This window comes from Protopterus annectens, chromosome 9.part0 (assembly GCF_019279795.1).
Source record: "Protopterus annectens isolate FY-2018-M chromosome 9.part0, PAN1.0, whole genome shotgun sequence".
Classification (NCBI taxonomy): Eukaryota; Metazoa; Chordata; order Ceratodontiformes; family Protopteridae; genus Protopterus; species Protopterus annectens.
In genome coordinates, this window is record NC_056743.1 from 110,743,627 (window position 1) to 110,769,959 (window position 26,333).

Sequence of the window (26,333 nt, forward strand, 5' to 3'; positions counted from 1 at the left end):
TCCAAAAGAAGAAAGAACCACTGTTGCCTGAGCCAGAAGGGAGAAACCACAAACATCTTGGGGATTCATTCTGTATCTTCAGAAGTAACCTGGATATTAATGGAAAGGGTGAATAAACATACCAGAAACTTTCTGTCCAAGAAAAGAAAAAGCATCTGTGTTCCAGGCCTTATTGCATGGTGTTCTGGAACAGAATCTTGCCTGATATGGAATATGTTGTAAGACACCCCCCCCCCCCCGAGCAAGCTTCCATTCATGAGGGTCTTCCCCTGACTGCCACAATTTTGCTCTGACAAATTGTAGGATGCCTGTAGATTGAGAATGTGCTGTATAGATATATCTCTACCTAACTTGGTTAGTTTGCGACCTGGTTTCACCTTGCTTTGTTGCATCACATGATGGTGATATTGTGTGTAATAACTTGGAGTTCCCAAGAACCCAAGATGATTCAGAGTTGAGAGTTGAGTGCCTTGATTGGAACAAACACCTCTTTTTATATTTATTTGCTTGTGTCTGTCCTTGGTGTCCTATACACCTTGCAATTTTATTCCTCCTTAAACTGTTCCCAAGTCTGAGGCATCTGTTGTAACTGCTTTGGAACAGGGAGGAAGAAGGGAAGACTTGGATTTAGGAATATCTGACAAACCACAGCACTGGGATTTGAAAAGACAAAGGGTTGTTGGTGCTGGGACCAAAGAGACTTCAGATACCACTGCATCTTTCTCATGTATGGTCTTGCCAGGGGTATCTTGAGAATCATAGAAACCATGACACCAAAAATCCTGAGGTATTCCTTTGCAATGACCGAGTGTAAAACCCTATAAAACAGATCTAGATATAGCTCTATATTTTCCTGTGAATGAAAAGCTCTTTGAACTGTGCTGTCAATCTGACATTACAGAAACACAATCCTGTGAGAAGTAGTCAAGGACCTTTGAATGTCATGTAAGAGATCTCACACAACACAGAGACTCCTGACACTTTGAAAAGGACTCTGCAAAGATAAAATTGTCTAAATATGGAAAAATGTGTATATCCTATAGCCTTCAATGAGCTATAATTGGAGCTAGACACTTTGTGAACATTCTTGATGCACTTAATAGCCCAAAGGGTAAGGCAAAGAGTTGATAATGTGATCCAGACATGCAAAACCTTAAGGAAACCCCTTCAGTCTGGATGAACAGCAATGTGATAAGCATCAGTTGAATCTAGTGTTACCAGGAAACTTGAGTGAGGAGCAGGAGGTAACAGGTTGTGAAGTGAAGACATTTTGAATTTGGACAATATCACAAACAGGTTTAGCAAAGAAACATCCCAAACTGGTCTCAAAGCATTTTCTTTCTTTGGCACTAAAAGCATCCTTGACTAAAATGCTTTTCCTTGGGGGGGGGTTGACTAGTTCTATCACTCCCTGAGACAGCATGTGATGGACTGATTGAAACAAGAGTCTAGTCTAGAGGCACAGGAATTTCCTCACACTGCCATCTGTAACTGTGATGAATTATTTTCAGAACTCATTTGTCTGAAACTATCTGTTGCCAAAAAGTTAGTATTCAGACTTTCTGGAAGAAGAAAAGGAGACCAAAGTCTCTTAAATAGTCATTCTGACTTCTTGGACTGTCCTTGGTTTTGAGACGTTCTAGAATTCTTCTTGGAATCCCCTTTCCATTTCTTCCTAAACATCTGTTTGCCTGCATTTTGTTGAGACTGTTTGCTTGATTTCTTACCAAAACTGGATGAGGGGTTAGAAAATCCCTTGGAAAATTTTGAATAGGAGGGCTGAAAAATCTTGAGACTCCCTGAATCAATTTAGCCCCTTCATCACACTTTTTGAGCGCATCTTAAGTGCATCTGCAGCAGAGAGGCTAAAAACAAAATCTCTCTCTACAAGTGGTTTTAAATTCTCATTTTTTAACATCTGGGAGGTTCTGTGAACACAACCATGCAACCCTCCTCAATACAGTACCAGTGGATGGACCGACCTTAGGTCAACTGGTGCCCTAGGCAAAAAGGCTCCATGGTGCCACCCCCCCTACTCTACCTGGTGCTGCCATCCTGGTATACCTACGCCAAATAAATACTGGAAAAGTGCCCCTGCTAGAGCGGCACCCTAGGCAGCCACCTAGTTGGCCTATGCCTAAGGCCGGCTGTGACCAGTGGCCATAAACCCTGAAGAAGTATCAACATATTCATGCACACACTGTATACAGGGATTAGTGACTTAAAACAGTAGAAGAAATTAAATTATTTAAAGTAGAATTTTTATTCAGAAGACAATGCAGACAAGACATTGCTCATGCTTTCACAATTAGTCAGAATAAACTTTAACACATGAGCCAAACAATACAAAATTCTGAAAATCAAAGTTTCAGAAGCACGCATTTTTCCCATACTTATCAATCTTTCTATCGTTATCAGAAATAGAATGATTAGAATTAAGTAAGAGTTTAGTGGCAAAATGATTAAAGCTGTAACTGCTGGATTATGTTTAGGTTTAGGAAGAGTATATAAAAGCTTAAAAGACTCAAGACCTTTATATATCACATCTTATCTTATCTGCCTTTTAAGGGACAGCTGACAACTGTCAAAAAAATTGCTGTCCATAACAATCACATTCTCCAAAGGTGTCAGAACTGAAGGACATGTTACTGAAATTCCTTCTGTAACAGCTCATAGTATTTTCTTAGGGACTGAGCAACCTTTGTGTTCTCTCACTGAAAGCATTGGCACATTTCTAGAAATAGTCTGGGGAAGAGACTCTCTCCCCACTGGGAGAATCAGAGACTGACCACCATGCCTCGTGTATCATATTTTTGGTTGTTTCCTCATTAGAGTTGTGGTTTTCTGAAAAATCAATGAGGACTTAAGTCACTAAATAATGGCTGGTATTTTAGTTTGACTTCAAATCCTTCAGAAAATATATGCTAACTCAAAACCTGTTTTTCTAGCAATTTTCCACATTTATACGAGCAGTATTTAAAATGTGCCATATTTTTGGTCCTTAGACCCCCCCAATTATATTAGGCTTTTTTGCCAAAGAGAAAAGTGGAGATTTGGACTTTCTGGAAGAAAAAGAGTACTGCCAATATGGGAGGGGAGACCAAAGTCCTTCATCCTCATGTTCAAATGTAGAATTCTGGATCTCTTCAGAAAAGGAATTAACCCCCCCCCTTTTTTTTTAACAAAGGCACGCCCATTCTATGCATGTCTTTTGAATGCTACTCGACCGCGGAGAGGACATGCAGACTCCGCACAGCTGTGAGGCAACAATGCTACCGCTGCACGACCGTGGCTTATGGAAAGAGGATAACTAATTAAATAAAAATGTTTGGTGGATGATAGTGATTTAGTTTAACATCTACTTATGGTAACTGTACTATGTTCATAATTGGTTCACTGTTGCAGTAGCTTCTAGTAATATGGGTCAACTGACAATGTTTAGATGGGAAGGGTTGAGGAAGCAGGACCAGAATCCAGAAGGCCAAGAAGAATAAATCTACTGAAAGCTGTTTTAGCCCTTTAGAGTCATTTGTGTAATGTTTAGAAAAACTATGTACACGTTACAAGTTGCTGCCTCTACAGTAGCTCTTGAGTCTACCACTTTCAAACAGGCCCCAGAAGTAACCACAGTTCTGCTGAAATGAGCTTTAACACTTTTAGGCAGAGTCTACCCATAATGGTTAAAAGAATGAATAAAATTGGACAACCATCAAAGTCACATTTCTTCCCTCCAAAGGAGATCAAGAACTAGTCAGAAATTCTGAAGTCCTTAATTCTGTCCAGACAGTAACAGAGTTGCCTGTGGATATCCAAAATTTGAATGATCTCTTATTTTGTGGTTCAAGAAAGAACACAGGGAGATGGATACATTGATTTAGTGTAAATTCTGAAGTTAATCTAGGTATAAATTAACAGTTTAAGGTTAACATGTCCTTTTGAAAGATGAGAAAGGGTAGAAGAAACATAACTGTTTGTAATTCAGATTCCCTTGTTAGCAGAATTCAGAGCAGTAAGTAAAATAGACTTCCATGTTAAGAATTTCAAACAAGTCTGAGAAGCTGATTCAGAAGGTGAAAAGGATTAGTTCTTTTGCAGTAATGTTGTTGATGGAGCCCCATGTTTTCTAAACCATTTCAGATTGCTTTACTTGAAATGGGTGCTTGAATGGAAGACTAGTGGAAATGACCAACAGATGCACCTTGATAGAAGTGAAAGATGTGCCTGATTTGGAAAAATTCACTCAGTTAATGGAGAACCAGAGGGCCCTCTGTTCTGGATGTATCCTGGTCTTTCCTGTGACATCAACTAGAAAATCTCCACTTTGCAAAATATGTTTTTCTTATTTATCTCCTTTAACACGTTACACATCCTCTGACAAAAGATGTAGGTTGGACTGCATCAATGATCCCCTATTCTGGTGTGAGTAGGTCCACTCTGTGAGATGGCTTGTGGTAATTGCCCTTGACAAGTTGAGCAATGAGAAATGGTGGTGTTTGGACAAAAAAGAAGTTACCAGCCGTATCTTCAGTGAGTCCTGTATCTTTAGAAGAACCCTTGTTATCAGTGGAAAAGGGGGAATGTATAAACGTTACACTGCATTCATAGGAGTGACAAAACTTATGTTTTTTACACCTCTCTACAAGGTCTCCTAGCACAGAAGTTCTTTATCTACTGGGTAGGAAATGGGAGTCAAACATATCTACTAGGGAAGGTTTTCACATGTTGGCAAAGTCTTGAAATATCTCTGGATGTCTGCTACATTATGGCAACCTGTATATGGGATAAGACCTGGCTCCCCTTCCCCTTTATGTACCGCATCACTGTGATATGATGCCTGTAATCACCAGTAGTAGTCCTGGAGACCACAGATGATTCAAAACTTTTAATGTTTTTATCAAGCCCATCATCTTTGAGGTTTGTATGTTTCTTTGTAAAAGTGGATTTGAAGTTTCCTGAAGCTTAATCTCCATATTCACTTCCTCCAGGCTAAATCAGAATAATCTGTGGCTAAAGATTGGGTTGGAGTATGGGGGACACCAAAATTGATCTGGATCTGGTTTTCACACCATGAGAATTACTGTTTGACAAAACCCAGCACTAGTACAGTGGAAGAAAATAATGCAGAGCTACAGTTATCCCACTCCACAAGGGGGGATCCACCTTGGATCCCGGAAACTACCATTCCATCAGTCTGACAAGCCTTATCTGCAAAGCCATGGAGCGTATTATTATGGAACTTATAAACAAAGACATTGGCAACCTTCAAACACTGGACCCCACCCAGTTTGGGTTCGTGAAGGGCCGATCTTGTCTCCTGAACCTGATTGACTTCTTTGAATCAGTCTCCAGAGCCATGGACAAGGGTAAGGTGGTCCACACAGCCTGTCTAGACCTTGTCAAGGCCTTTGACACCATCCCCCACTCTTGAATCATAGATAAACTTACTAAGCTGGGCATTAATCCCTCCATCATCCAATGGGTTGCTAACTGGCCTACTGATAGAACCCACACTGTAAAAGTAGCCAAATCCAAATCCAGCTCCAGACAAGTGACAAGTGGAGTACCTCAGGGTTCAGTCCTGAGACCGCTCTTGTTTGGCATCTACTTCTCTGAAGTACATGCCAACACTAAGGGACTCTGGCTAACAAAGTTCGCAGATGACTGCAAACTGAAAGCAATTATTGAATCCCCAAATGATGTGGATACTCTACAAAAGGGCCTTACAGTTGCTTGGTGCCAGAGCCATGGGCTCAAGCTCAATGCCAAGAAATGTAGTTATCCCCTTTGGGAAAAAACATGTATCCATGAATTACCATATAGGTGTCAGTACACTAAACACTGAAAGTGTGATAACAGACTTAGGGACACAGGTGGACAGTGGTCTCACCTTTGATAACCACATCACCATAACAGTCAGGAAATCCTTCTATGTGGCACACCTCATCACGAAGGGCTTTTCATCCAGAAAAAAGGAGGTCATTGTCCCACTGTACTCATCCCTCATTAGACCCATTATAGAATACAATGCCCCATTTGGTATGTACCTCTCAAGACATCTGCAACAACTGGAAAGGCTGCAGAAATACCTCACTAAAAGAATCACAGGCCTAAAGCAGATGCCCTACGCTGACCACCTTAAAAAAAATCCATTTATACTCTGTCCCAATATCGTCTACTCAGAGGCGATCTCTGCTTAACATACAAGGCCATGTCAAACCCAGAGCTGTTGGACATGCTACACTTAAATAAATCCCAATCCCTCAGAGCCACATGCTCCAGGGATCTAAACCTTGTCATCACAATAAACAAAACATGCTGGAGGGATAGGTTCCTGACCCAGAGACTCCCGAGACTGTGGAATAGATTGCCCATACATGTCAAGCAGAGTGCCTCTTTGGCCCTCTTCAAAAGGAACCTTGACGATTGGATGGGAGAAAGGAAATTCACCCCGGGGATCATGTCAGTCACCCTGCTAGACAGGGGTCCAGGGAAGTAAATACTGTGGGAAGAAATAGCCAGGGAATTGTCATGGCTAGGATTGTGTAGGTCCTAGAGCTGATAGCCTAGTACCAACCTTTGAACCTGATGCTGGATCCAAACTGACTTAAGTTACTGATGATTTTTCCTCATATTTAACTTGGTTAAGGAAACCATACAGAGAGCCTACTTGTGATAAGGCATTAGAAAATATTTTTTTCTAGATTGAGTTTGAATTCTAGACTTTGAAACCAATTTCATAAATAAAAGACTTGGGAATTTTGAAAGGATTTTGCTTAAATGAGGCAATTATCCAAATATAGATAGATATGGATTTGTTAAGTCTGCAAAGGCAAATACCTGTGCCAGGTACTTCATGAATATTCTTGGAAATGTTGGAATATCAGAGTAATGAATTAAGTTAAAAAATGTGATCCAGACACAATATTTAAAAAGCTCTGAAGTCTTTTTAAATTACAGTATGAAGATAAGCATCTTTGAGATCCAAGGTCACAAAAAATATGTGGAGAAATTAGGGAAGCCAAAGTTTGTATGATAAACGGCTTGAATTTTAACACTTAAATATATTTAGAAAGGAAAAATCCATCAGAGGTCTCCAAGTGCTCTCTTTCTTGGGTACTTTAAATGCCCTGGAATAAAACTCTCAGCCTTTCTGGGAACGGAGGATTGGTTCTGTCACTATTTGTGCCAATATTTGAGAGAGAAGGAGAGGAAACAAATAGGTTTGCTTTTTTTTTTCAGATAAGGAAGAATTCATCATTTTTGAAGTTAGAATTTCCACTGTCATTTGTAACCCTGTTAAATTACTTATGTTACCCTAGAATCTTGGGTAATCTTCCATCTAAGAGGAAATGAAAGAGACATTTTTTCTACTGTCAAGGTTGGAAAAGGGGAGGGAGGAGGTCACACAGTCCTGAATATTTCTTTGTTTGGGAAGGACGCTTGGTCCATTTCCTTTTTTGTATCTTCCTGCCACTTTTTTCTTGTATTGTTTCCCTGAGTTTTCTTGATCAGGTTTAAGGACTTAAGGAATAGTTTCATAATTGTATGGTAAAATACTTTAAATTATTTTACTGGATGTTAAATCCACCATTCTCTTTCATTTTGATATGTGATTGGTGGATTTTCCTATATATGCAAAACCATTGGTTGATTGTAAACAGAAACACTGTATTGGTTTTAGTAGTTTTGATGAAGTCCAAATATTTAGAACAAAATCACTTGTGTCAATTCAACAATGGATGTTTTATTATATACTAAGTTATTCATCAGTACGTTGGCATTTTATTAATTTCTGTAAGGAATAATTTTTTTGGTGCCAATAGAAATGGGAAATGTAACCACCATGTTAGTTTAGTTGGACTGTGATAGGTGGATTATCATATTTCAGAAAATTGGTTGGCTGTGTTTTTTGTTTTAAAGGAAGTGATGTATTCACAATAGTTTTTTTATGATTGTTGTGATGAAGTTTGATAACGAGCAAAAGCACTCAACTGATTATTGAAAAAGTTGAGCCCTATGGGTTATGAGGTGCAATTTTTTGCATTTTTTTCATCTTGATGGTGTCAAGTTTTTATTGGTTTGAGTTCATTTAGTTTGTTTGTTATAGGTTTAGGAACTTTCTAAAGAAAGGCCCTGGACTGGAGGGATAGTTTTTGCTACATTTTGGAACAAGGGTTTAGAAAATGTGTTTTAACTCCATGAATAAACTTTCACCTCTCACCAAAGTGTTTTAAGATCTCAGCACAGAAGTTACAAAACAAAACTTCCTTGTCTAAGGGACGATTTTAGTATCTGGGCTTTCACATCTGCAGTCTGAGCCAGGCATATCTGCAGATAACAGAGCATGTAGCTGCAGCTCTGGAAACTACCTCAGCAGCACCAGAGAACAACTTGAGTGTGTGTTTAGTGATCTGGAAATCTGAAGTAGGCATATTTACCAAGGAATATTTGTCTTCCAATGGGTGCAAATTGGAAATTAGCTCATTGTTAGAGAAGATGGCAAGGAGAAATTTTACCATATTGGCAGGTTTTTCCTCTACAGGACAAGGTAGAAGGCATATACTACTACCTGCCATGTCAGTCAAAAGCTCTTCCATGTTTATCAGCAGTTATTGGGTTGGAATACATTACAGGTTTGAAGATCCATCTTTATTCAGGGGAAATAACAGCATGGTCTGCCAAAGAGTGTCTGAACAGATACACTATATACAGTGTTTGAATGCCATAACTGTCAGGCTTCTTAGATGGAGGATTGATATCAGCTGAAGAGCTGGCAGAGAAAAATGTGTCATCTCTAACAGATGGAATAGCAAGTGGGTTATAGGACTCAACATGAGGGAGGTCTGATGCCCAGAAGAGGTACTTTGAAGTTTCTTTTCTGCCCCACTGAAAAAGCCCTTCATTTTGAAAATGGTGTCTGAAAAAGATTTCACCTCAGCTGGGAGTCAAATGTAATGTTCTTAGACTATGACTCAAAGAGAACAGGTGAAGAGATTTATATTTATAATCTAGATAATCTATTTCAAATTCTGAAGCAGACTCATTCTAATATGAAGTTCTTTTTTTTCTTTTTTGAGTATACAGGCAATGCAGAGGATTGCAGAGATTGAATTGCCTTTAAAAAAACCTTAGCAAAATTATACCAATCATTCTCATAAACCTCAGTACAAGGCAGAGTGAAAGATGGGAAACTGTTTTATTTTCTGTGATTGTTTTGTTGTGGTATACAGGTTAATTCTTTTGGATGTACTGGATGTGTGAACCTCTATAATGGATCTAGCTATTTCTTCACTGACTAAACATTTGATGTATCCCATCCAGTCCTTCCAGTATCTTAAAAATGGTGTCTCAGTCAAGGAAGAAATGCCCTGTTCCTAAACCTTAGTGGCATCCAGAAGAGCAACACAAGAGAGGGACAAGCACCTCAGACTGAAGGTCCAAGGACTCAAAACTAACAACAGTGTAATCACTTTGTGTCCATAAAAGGTAAATTTGGAATCCACTTTGGATTACCTTTTGTTATTAGAAGTAAGATGCCCTGTGATATAGATAGGTTTGCCAGCTGTCCGTTTTTCTGATAAATTGTCCAGTGGCAAATTTCATTCAAAACAGGACACATGAAGTCTGGGTTTTGTGCCACTGCCATGGTCTCAAACATTTCTCCTGAGTCCCATGCCATCTTTACTCTCTCTCTTTTCCCTCCTTATTGCCTGCGGTTCCGGTGTGCTTTTTTTAAGGGTGTTTTACTTTAAGAACGCCCTTTGTGTCTGGTCACCCAGACGCAGAAGAAGCCAAAATTGTTTACATGATGTCTTCATCTTCCACATGGTGGAATTTAAATTCCAGTCTTCACTCCAGAAGACATTTGGACTTCGCAACGGAGTGGACCACAATGAATGGTTTGGTTGGACAAGACAAATCAGAGAGGTAGGTGTGTGTGTGAGGCTGCTATGAAAAGGAGAGCAACTGAAATGTAATTAACTTAAGGGGAAGTTTTTTTTTATAGTTTGATCATGCGGAGGCCAGGAAACATTGTATAGTTGGTATCTTCTGTGTGTGTTGTACAGACTCATTGTCATTGTATTGCATTGCATTGAATGCCTTTTAACAGACACAATGTTTAGAACTGATTTACCGTTTTAGATTTGTGTTTGTAAAGCACCGGGCTTGCTTAGGAGTTTTTTTTTTCTTTTTATAAGTAGTTGCATTGTATAAAATCTAGGCTGCAGGCCTGCAGCAACACTGGCGGTCTACGTTTTGCAGGAGGACTTGACATTTGAAAGGTCGCTGTGTGTTGTCGCTGAGCAGTGACATTTGTAACCATTTTCTAGTTAACTTTAGCAGTAAAGCCACGTCAGAGAGGATACTTTACTGGAGTTAGAAGCAGCAATGATATTTTGCTGTAGAACATTTGTGATCTTGAGTTGGTAAGTGGGTTGATGGTCGGAGTAACGTGGTATTAAGTTACTGGTTTCTCACCCTATCTTGTGTATGTTGTTTAAAGTGTGTTTGTTTCTTTTGTCTGTATGTTATTTTTTTTTTATGGTGAACCTTTTGTTAGCATTTAAAAACTATTAATTGTTGTTTAAAAGTAGCATGTTTTAAAACATTGCATAATAACCAAAACAGGCATAGTACTTGTCACTAGTTTGTAAGTACTTTTTTTGTTTTTTGATACATAAGTGCTGCGGTAACATTGTCGCCTCACAGTAAGACGCTGTCTTGTTCGATTCTCAGCTAAAGCGTCTTCTGTGTGGAGTCATGCATGAATGGGTGTACCTTCATTGAAGGTTGTGCGTCAGAGCAGGCAACTCGGTATGTAAAAATCTACTGCCAATCATTAGCGGGCCGGAGTTCCGCTGTGGCGACCCCTAACCAGGAAAAGCCAAAAGACACAACAACAACCTTTCCTACCAAATAGCTGATTCAGCACTAGATTAGTATGGAATGAACACTTTATTATTATGAAATCAAGCCCTCAAATTCCAAGTCTTTTTCTTAGAGTTCAAAACTTTCCATAGTAAAGGTGGTCCTCTTTTTGTCACATTAAATGGCTACATATTAAGCAGTATGACACAATTAAGTTATATTTTTTCACATTTCTAACAAATACTCATATTTGTGGATCATAGGCAGTAAAAAATGAGTTCAAATGACAAACTATTCAATGCTAACTAATCTCTTCTAGGTCTTAAACTTAATTTTGTAAAGCATTATAAATACAGTAAATCTTAATTATTTGTAAGCAACTTAGAATACTTACATAAATACTCAAGCAAAGGTAAACTTAATCCACAAGCAAAACTGGCCACTTGGCCAGATGCATTTTCTTTGAACATGGGTTTCAATGCTGTTTCGGTAAATGCGAGATTTAAAGGCAGAGTAGTTTTAATGCTAAATCTGTTTTCATTGTGAGACTGTAATTGCTTTGTTTAGCAAATGTGTATCAGTGGCTGAAAGCAGGCATCCGGAACAGAAAAAGAGGGTGTTCCCATCAGCTGATGCCATGGTGATGTCACAAAATGGGCGGAGCATGGATGGGAGAGTGATTGGGAATGGGTGAAGTTGTTGCTGATGCGAGGAGCGTGACCTTAGTCCGGTTTTAGCCGCAAAGAAAGCTGGCAACCCTAGATGTAGACCCTGTTTACATGGAGTGATGAGCAAGGGACTTTAAGTGTTGGTTCCCAAGAAAAAATATTCATGCTGTTCAGTCAACCATGAATTGTCATGGGTGTAAAAGAACAGCAAATCTCACAAGAGCAGGCGTAGTGTAACTCCACTTATCAAAAACTACATGCAAGAATCCTTGTAAGGATTTGCCTACCACATGGACATTTCCCTTTTCTGCCAGGCATTAAAATATTTTACCACAGCTTTTAAGTCAAAAGTAAAATTTAGGTCCCCTGTTGGTTACCAACCTGCTTAGAAGCCATTTTACTAGCCAGCCACCAAACTGAAGACAACAGTATGCAGAATTCTGACTAAACTCTTCAGTGGCAGTAAAGTTCTGAAAGTTCACTCTTGTATGTCCCCTCTTATACTAGCACTCCAGCGGGTGTATGGACATAACAGAGGTGCCTAGAGAAGCTTTTGTATACTTGCAGACCATCCAGTCTCTGGCATGGTGTGCCCCTTTTAGCCAGAAGCTACTGCAAAATTGATCTAATGATCATTACTAGTTATGTGGTAAATGCATTTTAGCTTCTGTGACACAGCATTTTGACTAACTGTAATCTTATGTTTAGTACAGCACAGGAACAGCAGCACATCTCAGTGTGTATGTTAATAAGCTGTATCTAATACGTATGTATGTGTGTGTCTGTGTGTGGTGTCCGTGTGCATATATAGGATACACTCAAAGAAAAAGGGTTAAAAGCTGTTTGTTATTCTGTTTGAAAATGTTTCGTATGTTTTCATTGTATCTTCTGATTGCTGACATAAGTAAATAGTGCTTAATCTTATTAGTAAATCTCACACACAATTTAACAGATAAAAGTAGCGTGAAATGCATAACAAACTGGTAATATGTATGTTAATGCATCTGACTAGCTACTCTGAAATGTATTGCTGTAGCACTTGTCCTTGCAAATGACACACCCTTTGCCTTACCCATGTAACACATTTGTAATGACAATGTCATCTTGTTTCATTCAGATTAGCTAATTCTAGGAACCAACAAAACTAACAAAACTGAGCTTGTCAACTGTTTTTCTCTAACTTTTTTCTTAATTTTCAATGGAGCTCTATATTGTTAGCATTTAACAGTCGCTATAGCAACCCAAAAAAGTATACCAGAAGAACACAGAGCACAGCGGCAATTAAGGTCTGGACTGAAGCATCATAATAAATGGTTCTGATATTAGTTAGTATTTATGGTATTTCATGGCACCTGCATTTTCGCTAACACGGAGGCTCAACAGGAAACATAATGTGAACAATAAGTGTAAATTGTGCATTATGGAAGAACATTAGGAAATAATCTAATGTTGATGAGCATTTTATAAGATTGTTTAACACAGCTTTGCTAAGTGTCAGATTTAAAGGTCAGCTTTTTTTTTCTTGATAAAACAGTAAAAATTAGGGTTCCATTTCTGAAATCCCCTATTACTTTGGCTCCAAGTAATTATTAATGTTGCTGATTGTAACTGTTCCATTACACACACATTTTAGGGTGATAATAGAGTAGAAAAAAATTAAACAGCAAACATATCAGATGAAATAGCATTCTGTAAACATGCCACAATTGCCAGCACAGATATGTCTTCTAAAGCGTATGTAAAACTTGGCTATAACTCAAGGCGAAAATAAATACAGAGCTGAACATTGGATCTCTGGGTATGCTTATGAGATATGACAGATTATAAGTATACTATCTGCAAACATCATATTAGCAGCATCTTTATAACAGAATGAGGTAAAAGCAAAGGTGTGGTTATATATTAAGATGCTTCATAGGAAGAAATTTGAACTGAATCTCATAAAAGGCAACCATGTGACCAGATTATTAAATGTCTGAAAATGGAAACAAGGGAGATGAGAAAAATCTATACAAACAGATGAATTTTACATGACTGAAGAGGAAAACATGCAGATTTTGTATCGTAATCAAGCACATGCCATAGCAAGAGTAAGAACAAGATCTTGAATACCTTGCGTATTTTAAGTGTACAACATTCCAATAGAGAATTGTTTCGCAATCAACATCAGATATGTTCAGAACAAAGAGCAAATGATAGAATAATGCTTTTCAAAGCTGGTTTCAGCGTACCTTCTGTATTGTGGCTCAGAATTCTAATATTGGCATTCTGTCATATACAAACCAACTACCTTTGTTCTAAAGGGAAACAGAAACATCCTTAGTCTGCCAGATTAGTGGGGAAATGTGGGTGCATCCCCTCTTGTTTAGGTTCATAGATTCATAGGTGTATACTAGACTAACGTCCACTGGGGCCTTTAAAAGCCTAGCCATGCAACCCAAATGTATCCCATGAGTTATCGTGCCATAGAGGTTATTTAAGGGGTGGAAGTTACGGCATGATTAATTTCTGCCTTTGTCAATCAGAGACATAGGTGTCATACCAGTGGGTGAATTTTTGATTTCCCATCCACTGATCCAGGTTGTGCTTGAACAGAGTTAGGAAAGGGCTCTACTTCACATGGATGGAAAGCCTGTTCCAGAGAATGGGGATTCTCTGAGATGCATACCTGTCCCTCCAACATGTCTTATTTAAGACACAAGCAAAGTGTAAATCCTTAGGTCTAGCAGTTCTGGTGTTGTTCATTTCATGAATATGCAAAATGTCCATCAAAGCAAGATACATGAATGTCTTGTATGCCAGGTAAAAATCACCTCTTAGCAGTCTGTGGGAAAGAGACTATAGAGATGCATCTTTGAGGCAATCTGCATAGAACATTGTGTTTATGCCCTGTTTTCTGTTTGCAGGGAACCTCTGTGGATGTCGCAGCTGCTGCATGTGCCTGGTCAGCTATATACCGAAGAGAGTCTTATACTCAATAACAGGTCTGACAATGGCTGAGTATAGCGGTTTGATGACTTTCCTGGAACTAAATTCCTTGCCATTATAAGTTGAATGACATGGAATTATTTTCTTACAACCTTAGACACATGTTGGTCGAAAGTCAGGTTACCACTGAAATAAGTCTCTAAAATCCCTGACTACTTTGTCTACTTTTAGGAGGTTTTATTAATGAGGTAGTTTTCCTGGGTAGCCAACTTCTCAAAGGTACTGTTGTGCAATTCTTGCCATTGTGTTTTAAGCCGTGGCTTTGGCACCAGTCATTTGACAGTATTAGACCTTCCTGTAAGATGTTGGTATCCTGGGAGGTTTCTATGATTAGTCCAAGCTTGCAGTCACCTACAAACTCAGTAAGCCAGATACCCTTGACATTGGCCTTAACCTCTGAAAAATAGATGCCAAAGAAGGGAGGACCCAGCACAAAGTCTTGGGGAACTCCACTGGTGAGTAACCTCTTTATGGAGGTGATCTCTCCAATCCCAACTTCCTGGGTCCTGTTTGAGAGCCACCTGGCTATCCAGTAATTTACAGAGGAGTTTAGGCCTCATTCTGGGAGTCTGTTTACAATGCCTGAGTAGGCTATGTGATGTCCCACCACTGGCCCAGTAATCAAGGAGCCTCAGTCCTCAGCACTAGCACCAGTAGGGGACTTGCATTGGAAGGATGACAGGTGCACACACAGCATTTCCAGATGCAGCTCTCTGCATCTAGTATAGTTTCCCTTAAGAGCACACAGACCACATTCAGTCTGGGGCTGTTTTCTCCTTTTTTCTCCAGATCTCCAATAAAACTCCCCACTGGCACAGCTATACAGTTGAGATCTCAGCTAGTGACCAAGCCAAGACCTCCAGCACCCACTCTGTCCAACTAGTGCTTTGTGTCCCTGCCTCTGTAACTGACACATGCACCCTTTGAAGTTTGATTTATACACACACACACACACACACACACACACACACACACACACACACACACACACACACACACACACACACACACACACACACACACACACACACACACACACACACACACACACACACACACACACACACACACACACACACCTGGGAAAGGCTGGCACAGGTTTACTAGCTATGCCCACTTCTGCTCAGACTATAAGGTAGTCATAACTGCCACCAGCACGTCCTTATCAGCTACTTTAAGGCCCTTATTAAAGAGTGTCCAATCTTACTGTAATGTTACTATCAATACAATGATTTGGTCAAGAGCAAGGCTGTTATGAGTGACATACACACTGTCACCAATTAAATATGCAAGTACTCTCAGAACTTAAATATGTCTCACAAAAATCAGCCACAATGAAATGTTTAAATATATTTAATAATAAATAATAAAAGAACAAGAAAATACTCAGTATATAATCACTGTAACATCAGAATTCAAAATCACAGGAAATATTTAAAACAACATTGCAGGACAGTCTCAAATAAATAAAAAACATCCAAATTAAAAGCTTGGCTATATTCCTGAGTGTATCTAAGAGAATTACTGTACCCTAGTAACTTACAGAGCAAGCAAGGCAGATGTGGTGAGTGGGTCTTCTCAGAGAGTTTTTAAATTAATATCTCAAATATTACTGCTGGGATAGCTTGCAGGATGACATCACTTCTTGTCATCTGACTCCATCCCAGATGAAAAACAACCATTGCTGCAGCTGGTAGCATTTAGCATCGTCCTGTGAAAATACATAAACAAGGCATTTCTTAGATGGAAGGCAGATACTCTTTACATAACCAGGTTCTGTCCACTAGGTGGCAGTGTCTACCCATCTTTAACCCCTTTTTCTTTAATCCTTCCCTTGCACCATAATGCTATAGATCAATAGGCTTCTCTCCCTTATTGCTAAGTAATAGTTTTACCATTCACCACTTCTGGTCTCTGTCTTCTCCATCCCCTTGTATCTGCACCCCTAGATTCCAAATTACTACCCTGCTTACCTCCTTCGGTACTTACCTTCACCAGACTGATTGTTCTCACACTGCTCCTGCTGCCTGCCTTCCTTGGGTGTATCCTGCTCCATTCGCCCTGCGGGCTCACTCCACTCCCCTACCCTGCCCCCAATTCTCACCTGCCCCCAGCACATCTACACATATACCTAACAAACTCCACCTACCTAACCTACTACTCAATCACAGTCCTCTCCCACTTACCCCTCCCCCATTCTCTAATCAAGAAAAAACCCACCTCATTTTCCACTCCCACTGCTAATCCTCCCCCCTACTGTCTTCCTACCCCTACACACTTTTTTTTCCCTTTATCCTTTCCTTTAATATCTAACTCTCTCCATTCACTTCTGACCTTTCCCTTCTCAACTAACATACATCACTATTCTCCTGTCTGTATATTACCCTACCTAACATGCCCTACCAACTCCCCTTAACTATTCAACTCCCCTGCTCCCTTCTCATCTTACTAATAACTCTTTATCATGCTACTTCATACTCCCATAAAGCTCCTCCTCTCCTATGTCCTACTCAAACTACCCCTAACCCCCAACTACCACCTCTTGAACTCTCTCACTTTCACTCCATATGTTCCTCCCTTATTCCACCCAACCTGTTACACCTTTTTCATCCCAAACTATTCTCTACCTCAACTAAAACTCTCTCTCTGAAACCTCTGCTAAACCCTAACAAATACCTACTATACAAACTTTACAGTCTAAAACTGATCACCTGCAATGTCCTAGCCTTATCTGGAGACATTCATCCTAACTCTGGCCCTTGTCCCAGTACAAACTACTCCATCCCTCCATCCTCCTCTTCACCTACAACAAATAACACTCCCCACCCTTCCTGACCCCTCCCACTTCCCCCTTAACACTCTGAAAATCTTCACTATCAATGCCCAGAGCCTTAACAACAAATGTCACCATCTACAAGCCTGGATTAATCACAATAAACCCGACATCCTAGCCATCTCTGAAACCTGGCTAAAACCCCATACCACTGACTCTGAAATATTATCTCCTGGTTACCACATCCTCAGAAGTGACCATTTAAACAAAAAAGGTGGTGGCTCTGTCATAATTTACTCTAATCATATCTCTCTAATACCCCTTCAAATTCCTACCCCTAATTTCACAAACTCCGAAATCACAGCTAGCCTTCTCCGATTAAACAAACACAAGAATATCTGCTTCATATCCTTATATATCTCCCCTGGCAGCAGTATCTCCACCCTTGAAGATATTCTATACTGGTCCTCAACTCAAATAAAATATGAAACATATTCTAGGCGATGTCAATATCGACTGGAATAAAATCAACTCACCATCACCCTCACTTTCCATTAACCTTCTAAACTTCACCCAAGTAATCTCCTCAACTACTCGCCCTAACAAAAACCACCCCCCAGGGTCCATCTTAGACTGGATTCTAGTCTCCCATCCAAACAAAATCACTCTGTGGCACTACCTCTGACACCTTCAGTGACCATCTCCCTGCCTTCATCCATCAATCAAACAGCTCCACCCAACACCAACACCTCTACATTCAAACTCGTAACCTCAGTAACTTTAACCCCTTAATTTTCTCTAACATCTTCAAACAAATCAACTGGCAACCTCCAAATATCCTCCCACTTGACAATGCTGTTGAACACTTAAATTCCATCTTCCTAGATACTCTGAACTCCCTAGCTCCTCTAAGAAATAAGCGAATCAAAACTAACTCTGCACCATGGTTGACCAAAGAAACTAAACAAATCATGCATCACAGAGACAAGTCCTGGAAGCTCTATCAGAAAAATAAACTATCCTCTACCTTACTTCTATACACCCAACTCCGCAACCAAGTAAAGAAACTCATTACCAAAGACAAAAAAACTACTATATTAAACTTCAGTCCAATAACAATAAAAACCCTAAAAAATTTTGGAAATCAGTCAATTCCCTTCTTCATCCCAGATCTCAATGCAACCCCTGCCCCAACCCTAATCTATCCGACAATGAACTTAGCTCCCACTTCAATACCTTCTTCACTGAATCCATAGCTAAACTAACCATAACATTTCCTAATAACAACCCACCTAACTCCCTTTCCTCTCCACCCAACAACCCAAACAATAATCCCCTCAATTTCCATCTCAAACCTGTATCCACATCTTTTATAAAAAAGCTTCTCTCCAAGCTAAAGCCAGGTTCTAACGCCCCTGACAACATTCCCCCTTCCTTCCTCAAACATGCAGCTGAAGGTATCGCCCTTCCAATTAGTATTCTGATTAATAGATCCTTAACTGAGTCATACGTACCCAAACCTTGGCGTTCAGCCTACATCCTACCCCTTCACAAAGGAGGCAAAAACACCTCTATTTCTAACTTCTGCCCTATCGCCCTACTCTCTCCAATATCTAAAATTCTAGAAAAATGTGTCCACCACCAATTCTTACCCTATCTCATTCAAAATCACCTTCTTACACCCACACAGCATGGCTTCCATCCCAGCCACAGTACCATAACTGCACTACTATCCTTCTTAGAAACTATCAATCAAGCTCGAGACTCTGGACTCATTGTATCCACAGTACTGCTAGACCTTTCAAAAGCTTTTGACACCATCTCCCACACACACCTTCTTCATCATCTGGCTAATCTCAAACTCTCCACAAACACTCTTTCCTGGTTCTCCAGTTACCTATCTGACAGATCTCAAGCTGTCAAATGGAAGAACTCATTCTCTTCCTGTTTGCCTACATCTACTGGCATTCTTCAGGGATCCATCCTTGGACCCATGCTTTTCAACATCTTCATAAACAAACTTCACATCTTCATTCCTGACACCACAGTCATCCAATACGCAGATGACTCTACCTTGGTCTGCTCTGCTCCAAACCTTCCTATACTCCAGACCAAAACCCAATTAGCCTTTACCACCACAGAGAACTGGATGCACCAAAACCACCTTTCTCTCAACTCCAATAAATCCAAAATACTAATTTTTCTCCCCTCCAAAGTTTCCTCTGTGGACAAAAACACTTTCAATGTTCTCAGCCAAACTAACACTGCCATTGAAGTGGTCCCCTCTGCAAAACTCCTTGGCATCACCATAGATGAACACCTCAAATTTGATCTTCACATACAACATAACATAAAGAAAATCCACCAAAAGCTAGGTATGCTATATAGGAACAATCACTTCCTTTCAAACTCCACTAGGCATACCCTGGCAACATCCTTCCTCCTACCTTCCCTTCTATATGGAGCCCCTCTCCTAACCAACTTGTCTGCTACCAACACCTCTAAGCTCGAAGCTTGCTATAATAAGATCTCTAAATTTGTCACCAAATCCAAAACATCAAGTCACCATTGCCACAGCCTTCATTCTCTGAACTGGCTAGAACTCCCTGATCACCTAGACTATCTACAACTAACCACCACTCACAAAATAATATTTTCCCCTAATAAATGCCCAGCCTTAAAGGACATCCTTCCTCCATACATCCCTAACAGATCCCTGAGATCCGAAAACCAAAACCTAATCTCCATTAGTAAACCAAAATGACCAGCTGGCCAGCTTTTACTCACCTTCTCACTAGGTAAAAAATGGAACTCTCTGCCTACTTCAGTTAGGACTATACCCAACATTGAATCCTTCAAAACTCAACCTTTTCTTCACCTATCCTCCAAATGGAAATGCTCCTGCTTTCACCCCACTTAAATTCCATAGGGACTCCTAACTAAGCACTCCTACTCCTACTCCACTATACTCTCATACTTATTCTAATTTCTCAAAATAACAACAACTAACAGACTTTAAGTGACTGTAAGCATATAAATATTGATTCAAAAATCTGCCATCAAGTTCTCTGCAACTCTCAAATGTATTAACCCTACTTGTTTTTACAAACTATATTGTATGTATTTTTACTTTGTCATCTTTATTTGCATTTTGTAACCTATATTGTATTATACTGTTCTTGGAGCTTTTATTCTGTAACCTATATTGTATTATACTGTTCTTGGAGCTTTTCTCCCCGGGCCTCCACTGAAAATGGGCACTTCTTGGCCCAGTGGACTTCCCCGGTAATCAAACTGAAATAAATAAATAAATAAATAAATACTGGAAATCATAAAACAATAAAAACACTTCCAAGACAATACAGTGAACCTCTAGTTCTAAAACAAATGAAATAAGTAACAAACTAGTGAAAATAGGAAGCAAGGTATCCAACAAATGAGGCGAGACCCAAAACCAAGACTAAACTGTTTAATGAAGCGCTTTTCATTGTTGTATTTATGGCAACTTCTTCAGATTATAACAAACAACCAAATAACCTTACAAGTTTACATAGCAGATACATAGATCACATGGTAGGCAATCAGCTGGTGTAACATATGTCGCTGTAAAGCAACACGTTCAAAAAAGTCCACCCACCTGTTCAGTATACTACCTAAAAAAGGTTAATAAAAATATAACCCGTTAAGTTGATCTAAACATTTAAACATGTTAAATCATATTATATTATATTCATGTTAAAAAGTCAAATGTTAACCTAAAATGAAAACATTCAATTTATCGGTTACTTCGCTACAGATCCCATCATGTATATAGATGCTACCTATGATCAAGTTAGTATGAAAATATATACATGTAGATATATATATATATATATATATATATATATGTATGTAAAAAGAAACTAAACTCTCACTAATTATTATAGACCATTATATAACAGTAACTGTCATCAAAACTACAATGTTGACCATAATAGGTAATTACATAATACATACATAATAGGTAAAAATTACAGGAATCGTTAAGGCCAGGGCTTGAAAAGGAGTTAAGCCTTATCTGCCATGCTAACTCATGTTCTTCAAGCATTAAATTAAACGGGCTTCCTCTAGGGTCAATATTGACTTGATCAATTGCTTTGAATAAAAATCTATGATTTTCTTTTCCTGTAATATCTCCTGCCTTTTAAAACTTAGGGGTTTGATTAGGTAGGGTATAGACGGTACTTTACTCAGTTGTGGCCAATATATTATACCATATTATCTTACTTTATTATCTTTTTATTGACCTTAGTATTTTTGTCGATATGAGACACAAGACCAATATTTTGATGTACATTCATGATTTTAATAATATTTTTTTATTATCAATTTTTTATTGTTTTTTGCATTGTTATGTGTAATTTGGTGTCTTGATTTAGTCGTTCAAGTTAATTCGATAAAGGAGTTATACTATTATGGTCAACATTGTAGTTTTGATGACAGTTACTGTTATATAATGGTATATAATAATTAGTGAGAGTTTAGTTGCTTTTTACATATATGTGCATGTATATATTTTCATACTAACTTAATAAGAGGTAGCATCTATATACATGATGGGATCGGTAGCGAAGTAACCGATAAGTTAAATGTTTTCATTTTAGGTTAACATTTGACTTTTTAACATGAATATAATATAATATGATTTAACATGTTTAAATATTTAGATCAACTTAATGGGTTATATTTTTATTAACCTTTTTTAGGTAGTATACTGAACAGGTGGGTGGACTTTTTTGAATGTGTTGCTTTACAGCGACATATGTTACAGCAGCTGATTGCCTACCATGTGATGTATGTATCTGCTATATAAACTTGCAAGGTTATTTGGTTATTTGTTATAATCTGAAGAAGTTGCCATAAATACGACAACGAAAAGCGCTTCATTAAACAGTTTAGTCTTGGTTTCGGGTCTCGCCTCATTTGTTGGATACCTTGTTTCCTAACCTCTAGTTCTAGACAATTGTGTCTGTTACTGCACTGAAACTGAAAGATAACATCCTTTTTTATGGCATGGCTATAAATTAATTTAATTTCAACAATTTTTCTGATGGTTTGCAAGTTAACCTTCTGCATTTGAGGTCCCCTTTTAAAATATATACATCTAAATGGTTACAATAGTGTATGTACATCTCTGTTCTGTTCCAATACGGTACACTCTGGATACATTTAAAGCTCAGTACTTTACAACCCTTTTCAACACAAACTTCTATACCAGCAGTTTGATATGCACATATCATACAGTTCTAATACATTTGTAACACAAGCATATGAATCATGCTGATATTCACAAATGACATATAATTATTTACAACATACCAGATAGCTGGGCTGGCAGTATCTCCTTTCATGACAGGGTATTGTATCAATGCCTCAGTCAGGTCAAGGTAGGTAGTTTGCACTGGCCTTCTTTATTGCCTGGGTAACCTTCTCAAAGAAGTCCACCAGGTTCAGTAGGCATAGCCTTTAAGAAAACCATACTGAGTTGGGTCCAGAGTCAGAAGGTTTCCTGCATCATTGTTAATCAACTCCATGATAATTCTTTCTGTGCCTTTGCATACAAGATAAGCCAGACTAATCGTTCCTGGGATCCACTGATGGTCTGCCCCTGTGCTGAGTGATGACTGTTTCAGTCTTCCATTTTCATTTCATGATGCCAGTGCAGGAGCTATGTTTGAACAGTGAAATCAGAGGCCCTGATAGGTCATATTTTGGGTTATTTAGAAGGGATCCTGGAATATTACCAGGGCCCATTCAAGCTGTGTTCTTGACCTTAGAGAGCACATCTATGTTAGATGGTATTTCCGGCAAGGGGGGGGGGCAGCTTGGTATGACACAGGGGTAAAATTGAAGCTGAATTTCAGCCAGAAGATTTGCTACATCTCTCACTACCAAAATTAAACACGTTACCCTTGGTCTGGTGTACGGTCTTCATTTGACAATTTGTTTTGTTGGTCTTAATTAGTCCTCTTACTTAGCTATTCAGTTTGATGAGAGAGTTTTTATCTTTTTCATTGTTACACTTCCTAATTTTAGCTGTAAACATTTTTTTTCTTTTGTTGTACAGCCTATTTAAGTTTGGATTCCACCAGTGTGAGTGTTTTTTCTTGGGCTTGCTTCTGGTAGGCACATCAGCCCTCATGCAGTCCATTGACTTGGCTGGTACAGAGGTGCTGTGAATAATTCTACATAGGCTGCTGTGTTATTTGGATTTGGAGGAGCATGATGTTTTAACGGGTTATCACTTAAAAGGTAGTTTGCCTCAGAGTAGTTTCTGTTACAGGTTTTACTGGGATTGCATAACTGATTTTTATTTTGAGGAGAATGCTTTATGGTCTGATCTTTGTTCATTTATTTATTTATTTTCATTTGTTTACCAGTAAAGTCCACTGGGCCAGGATAGCCCATTTTCAGCAGAGGCCTGGGAAGAAAAGCTCCAACATAGTAATAGGTAGAATTTACAACAAATTCTAAGAAAACCACAATAAAAATCAAAAATTTGGGTTACTACTTAAACCAGAAAACAATATAATGTAGTAATACTAGAAAGAGCACAGAGAGTAATGCACAAAATACATGGATTGCATGGGAATTAAAATACTGAATCATACTGAGTCAGGAAAGGGAGGGGCTGAGGATGGAGTTAATATAATTGCAAGAAAGGAGCCAGTCATAAACCGAGCAAGCATTTATAGACAAGGAATATGATACTGCCCTCACTCAGTGGAATGTGTAGAATAGAGGCTGCAGGAAAGAGAGGGAAGAGAACTATAAGAGAAAGGAAGGGAGATAGGGATAGGAGACTAATGAGGCCAGTGAAAAGAGAGAGAAGAGGGGCAAGTGAGGCCAGTGAAAAGAGGGAGAAGAGGGGCAAGTGAGGCCAGTGAAAAGAGAGAGAAGAGGCAAGTGAGAAAGGGGAAGTAGGGGGAGGAGGGTTTGGCTAGATAGAGAAGTAGAGAGAAAAGGGGGAGGTGGGGAGGAAAGGGAATTGGAGACGGGAGAAAAGGAGGATGTTAAGATCTGGGGTTCTGTGGGAAGAGATTAGGTGATGTCAGTTTGTGTGACACCACAGTTACATAACCACTTGTAGAGAAGGTGGTTATGCAGAGCACTTATAAAGTTGGTGGAGGATTGCTGTTGATGGACAAAGGGAGGTAGGTTATTCAAGGTTTTGGCAACATTCCAGGAGCACAAGAATTTGCCTGTTGACAGAATTGGTTTATGAATTTGGAGAAGAAACTGGTGCTCAGATTGTAGAGTTCTAACTGGGTTTTTTAGGGTGAGGGAGGAGCTAAGAGCAGGGCAGTCTTGGGGCTTTTAAATCAGTTTATGTGTGGTAGTGAGCTGTAGAAGAAGTAGATAGTGTGGGAGTTCTAGCCATTGCAGTTCTTTTAGAGCTATAGAGTGGTGTGTAGAATGGTGGCTGTTAGTTGCTAATTTAGAAGTTTTGTTATAGCATGACTCTAGTTTAGATAGCAGAGATGAATGTAGGTTGGTTAGGATGGAAGCACCGTAAGTGAGAGAAGGCAAGAGAGAAGAAAGAGCTAGACTATATTTGGAGGGGATAGGGAGGAATTTGTTATGCCTGTAGAGAAGCTCTAGTTTTTTATGAGTTTTGTTCATATTGTTTTGAATGTGAAGGTCATATTTGAGGTTCTCATTGATTATTTATACCCAGGAGTTTAGTATGTGTAACTAAACTGATGTTAGTTGAGATACACTATCAAAGGTGTCGTTATTAATTGGTGAATTTTTCTTGGGAGTGAATATCATGAGTTTAGTCTCAGCAGAGAAGACACAACACTGGGTGAGGGGTACAGCATTATTCACCCATATGTAAGCATCATGTCCAATATGTTTGCACTTCCAGTGGTCATATGCACTAACCAGTCCAGGATGGTTGTGTTTACAAAATCCAGGAATCTCTGTGCATACACATTTGGGGATATGTAAGAGTCCCACTTTATAGAGGGAAGATTAACTCACTCAAGCCTAAAACGTCTTTTTTGTATACTTCCAGTTCACACTCTTAATGCCTTAGGGTATCCAGAAATTTTCAGGGTCTGTTTTGTTTAACTAAGTGATTTACCAGCTATAATCAACAGTATTAGAAAGGACAAGGAGTTAACAAAATGACACTAAGATCTTAGTCTAGGATACCTGCTGTGGGGAAACTAATCTTTGACACATCCATATTTTCAAATTTTTGTTCATATTTTCATAACTGAGAGACCATCATGTTATTGAGGTATACGATGTGCAACACCAGTGTGGGAGATAAAAACTTTAACTGAAAATGCTGGTTTATATCACACACTACTGGATAAATTTCCAGTTTGCTCATAATTAGGAAAATAAATATGTCCATATGTACTTCAAAAACCAAGCGACTTACAAGCTATTGTGCATGTCATTAGGTGAAACCTTAGATGTATTTGAAGAAAGCTGTCCTTGATATTTGAACTGTAAGTTGCACATCTTGAGATGTCCCATGTTGTTTGTATTATCAATTAAACCATTAAATATATGTTCTCATGTTTCAGTATCCAAATAAATTTGCACTTGTAGAGGAATTTCTTGCCGTCTTGTGAAAGCTTAGGTCTGGTTAACAAAAAAGTTTTAATAATATATGTCTAGGTTGTATAGATTCCAAAATATGAAAATTTGTTTGTGAACATTTAGAAAAAAAATAAATGGGGTTTGTATGCATTATAATATATTACAGCATTTATTGAAGACTCTGAATGCACTGCCTATTATAACCAGAAAGAATACCTCTTACTAATAAGATTGCAATTTGTAAAGTTTAAATAGCTTTTATCAATCATTATGTTTACGTTAATTTTACTTATGTTTTTAAGTGTATTTTTCAGAAAATACTCTGGAATTCAAGATGTGTGTAGGCTGCTAGAGGTCTGGCATTGCACACCCCATAGGTGTTAATGAGTTCATTTGTTTGAATAATATCTACAGTAGTGATAAGTATGAGGTATGGG

The 26,333-nt window shown here is 38.8% G+C and overlaps 1 protein-coding gene across 1 annotated transcript in view; it reads left to right on the forward strand.

Moving 5' to 3' along the window:
• CHRM4 (cholinergic receptor muscarinic 4) overlaps positions 1–26,333 on the forward strand; it is a 1,937,157-nt gene that overhangs the window by 1,289,405 nt on the left and 621,419 nt on the right. The window lies entirely within an intron of this gene.